General features: G+C 42.9%; 2 pseudogenes; both read left to right on the forward strand.

Moving 5' to 3' along the window:
* Positions 1-744, forward strand: part of LOC147451408 (uncharacterized) — a 9,507-nt pseudogene extending 8,763 nt beyond the window's left edge.
* A 675-nt stretch (positions 745-1,419) lies between these two features.
* On the forward strand, positions 1,420-3,880 carry LOC147451409 (uncharacterized; annotated as a pseudogene).
* The last annotated feature ends 259 nt before the right edge of the window (positions 3,881-4,139 follow it).

Genomic DNA, 4,139 nt, shown 5'->3' on the forward strand with positions numbered 1-4,139 from the left:
TTATTTGATTTTTTAGCCTTTTGAGTTTTTTAATGAAGATTTTTACTTTTTTATGGATACTTTATTTTGTAGTAATTTTAAATGTTTATTAGTTGCATTTTTTGAGTTCCTCTCTTAGTTAAAAATAATTTTAGCACTCATTGTCATTTATTCCCTTTGACTTTAACTTTATGTAATTTTTTTAATAGAATGTAGGACTTTCCTAATTATTTATTTTTTAGGACACATGATTAAATAAACAAAATTTTGCGTGTGCAGGATATCGACTGGGATGATTGTGGTCCCCCTGGAGTCCTTGAGCGTGATCGTTGGCTCAAGGAAAAACTTCCTTGTCCTTGTGCCAAGTGCAAAAGGACAATCCCTTGCTTGAGGTGCATTGCCTTGGAGCACGTGGAGAACAAAGGGCTATGGCATCCTCAAAGAATCCCTCAGAGAAATGAGAGTGTGACTCACCTCTCGCTTGAGGAGGTGCCCCATTGGTCTGTGTTCGATGGTGGTGTACCGGCACGCAAGGCCGAACGGCAGAGGCAAGAGAGACTTGGCGATTTGGGTACAACGCATGGTGATCCTCCTGTTGGCTCTACTTTGGCAGCTCCTATGGCGTCTCCGCCACACTTTGAGACAGAGGATGAGCACATGTTTGACATGTGTGATGAGCTACTAGCTCATGAGCGCAACGTGTGCGAGAAGGATTGTCAACCCTGCACTAAACGGACTGTCGAAATTAAACAGAGGATAGATTGATGACAAGTGCCCGAATACCTCTTTACGATGGTGCACGGTACTCGGTGCTCCAAGTATCATTGGAAGTCCTCAACTTGCAAGAAAAATTCGGTTGGATTAATGCAAATGTCGATGCACTAATTCTGTAAGTATGGAATGGATTTTATATACTCTCCACTCGCTTTATGGTGCCGTCTTTTATCAATTATACTAATACGCATGTTTGTTATAGTTTGATGGGCAAAATGTTGCCAGAAGATCACCACATGCCTCCAGATTGTCAATAAGCTAGATCGTATGTCACTACACTTGGAATGGAGTATGAGCGCATCCATGTGTGTGTCAATGATTGCATCCTATACCGCAATGAGCATGTGCATGCTACCTCATGTCCCGTGTGTGCGAGGAGGCACGATACAAGATAGGAGTGAGCGGGGCGCACCTACCCCGCAGGGGATTGAGACATTTTTCATTAGTTCCTCGCATCCAACACATGTTTAAAAGCAAGTCTACTATGGAGCTTCTTGCGTGGCACACGAACCATCGCTCAAATGATGGAATGATGCGTGCCCCTGCCGATTCACCTACATGGAGGCACATCGAAACTCAATGGCTAGAGTTTGGGTTGGAGCCTCGACACTTGAGGCTTGGGTTAGCAAGTGATGGTGTCAACCCCTTCGGCACTGAGTCTACTTCATGGAGCACTTGGCCTGTGGTGATCGTCAACTACAATATTCCACCATGGGAGACAACCAAGAAGGGCAATATACTTCTTTCCTTGCTTTTTCCAGGGAAGTACAAAGTGTCAAATATTGACGTCTACCTCGATCCCCTCAACCAGGATTTGGAGGAGTTATGGAGAGGCATTCCTATTGTCGATGTCTCACTTGAAAAGGGGGGGAGAGAAGCCATTCTGAAGGGAATCCTTATGTGGACTATGCACGACTATCCTGGGCTTGGAGAGATTTTTGGTAACCCCCTTTCCTCTATCTCTCCCTCCCTCTTTCCCTTTAGTTCTCTTTAATTCACTCATCTTTCTAACCATATGATATGTATGCAAGGTTGTCCACATCGGGACACAATGCATGTCCTACTTGCGGGCCATCGTTGGTGACGGAGAGATCCGATTCCTTGCGCAAGGTAATCTATCAAAACAACTATCGTTTCTTGCCCCAAGGGCATAACGAGCACAAGTCTCCAACAAATGGGAAGACCCCTCTCAAGCTCATTATGGTAGATTGGGCAACCATTTGGAGAGAACACCACAACAACAATCCGGCTCCGTGTCCTCCACCAAAAGGTATGTCAAGGTACTCCATATTTTGAGGGCTTCCATATTGGAAGGACTTAAAAATACAACACCTCTTGGATCCCATGCACATATTCAAGAATGTAGCCCAAACATTATGGGACCACATTATTGGCAAGAAGTACTCTTTGGGTGCGAGGGAGGATTTGAGGCTTTTAAAACGTCTCCCCGCCTCTACTACTCCCCGTCGTGCCCCAAATGGACAAGGTGAAGGGTACCATTGCCTCTATTTGCACACCAACAGGATACATGAGGTTGCTAAAGGGAGCTTTCACAAAAGCGAAGAAGGGTGGAAGCATTCAATTGTATGGGTTGAAGTCCCATGATTGGCACAAGATGCTTCATGTAATCTTCATACTCCCTATTCTTTCCATAGTTTGTGTGTATGACTATCGTGTACTTCCCCTTACCCTGATTTACATTGTAGTTCATTTTGTGGGTAAGTATGTGTATATTTCGGGACAAGAAAGTCAAGGACGCTATTTTCAAACTAGAAGAGCTAGTAGGGTACACCATAAGACTCCACTCAACTACACCTTTTTTATGTACACAATAACTTCAACTAGCACTTAGTATATCCTTGTGTGTTTTCTTCCAGATTTGTGAGCTCCAAGGAAATCAAAATAGATGCTATCCCTACTGCTCAAACACTTGCAACAAAAACTGTGTGTGCCGTTGAAGATGTATTTCCTCGACCGTTTCTTCTTAGTCAAATTCACCTCTTGGTTCACGTGGTGGAGGAGATTGCTATATGTGGAGTAGTGCACGCACGATGGATGTTCTTTTTAGAGAGATTTTTAAAGACTCTCAAAGATTTTGTGTGGCTATGGTCTCAACCAGAGGCATGTATGGCCAAAGGGTGGATCGTTCAAGAGGCATTTGTTTACATATCAAAGTATTTGGCACAAGTTGATCTTTCAATGCCTCGCATGTGGTCAGACGAGGAAGATGCAAGGATGACTTCACACCTGCCAAGTGGAAAGGGGAAACTACTTAACATGGATATGAATCTATCCCGAGTGGTCAATAACTTTTGTATTCTCAATGCAAAGATTATGACCAAGTGGGTGGACTTGTTGACAGTGGCAAAGGCAACGCGTTTGCAAGAGAGGGAAGCATGGAAACAAGCACATGGATGAAGGAGTGAACCCGTAGTTCCTAGACACCTCGCATGTTTCCCAGGTCTCATTAGTGCAGAGTGGATTCATGAGAGAATGACCAAGGCAAAAGCGCACAGAGAAGACATCACCTGCAAAGAATGGGAGTATGCACAAGGTTGTGTACCAAAGGTAGAGTACTCATATATCTAAACCATATTGTAATGATATTTCTTGAAATTATCTTTAATATGTATTTGATAAATTAATATATTGTTCTATTTTATAGTGCATTTCCATTAACTCATGTGGTCAAAGGGTCGTTACTTTCGTACGTGCCACATTGACGAGCGTAGAACCACCATGGATTGTGCCATCATGGGCAACTTTGACACAGACGGTGATGAAGTCAGGTACTATGTAACTATTGAAAGGATACTTAAGGTTAATTTTAGAACCTTTCATACCTTCATCTTCAGGTGCATGTGGTTTGCAAATGTGTCTAGACGACATGAGAATGGCCTCTATATGGTGGACTCTAGTGTGCATCACACAGGGAGGTATGATAATTTAGTTTTACTGCGCAATTGTGAGCAGGTGAGTGACATGTACCTTTTTTGTTCTTATTTTCTTGTAGCGTTTAGTTACACCAATGTTACTCACTTTGAGCTTCTATTTTATAGGTCATCTATATCCCAACAATCCACCAACCAAAACTTTGGTTCGTATTTCTCGTAACACCTCAAGGTAGAACAATTTTTTCCACTAATAAAGTGGAGACTATCTTTGACCCTCTTCCATCTCCGACTTTGGATGAGGTGGAAACAGAGAAGAGGGAGGTCGATAAATCAAGTCCGGTGGCAATAAGTCTTAGCGAGGATGATTGTCATGATGAGATGGAGGATGACGAACTGGAAGATGATGAAGGGAATGCATCCACAAACGACAATTCTGTTTCTCTCTTTATTGATTTAAAAAGCCATGGGCTTAGAATTGGATGATGGCTCATG

The sequence above is a fragment of the Adiantum capillus-veneris genome, chromosome 9, assembly GCF_014529385.1.
Source record: "Adiantum capillus-veneris isolate H3 chromosome 9, ASM1452938v2, whole genome shotgun sequence".
Lineage (NCBI taxonomy): Eukaryota > Viridiplantae > Streptophyta > Polypodiopsida > Polypodiales > Pteridaceae > Adiantum > Adiantum capillus-veneris.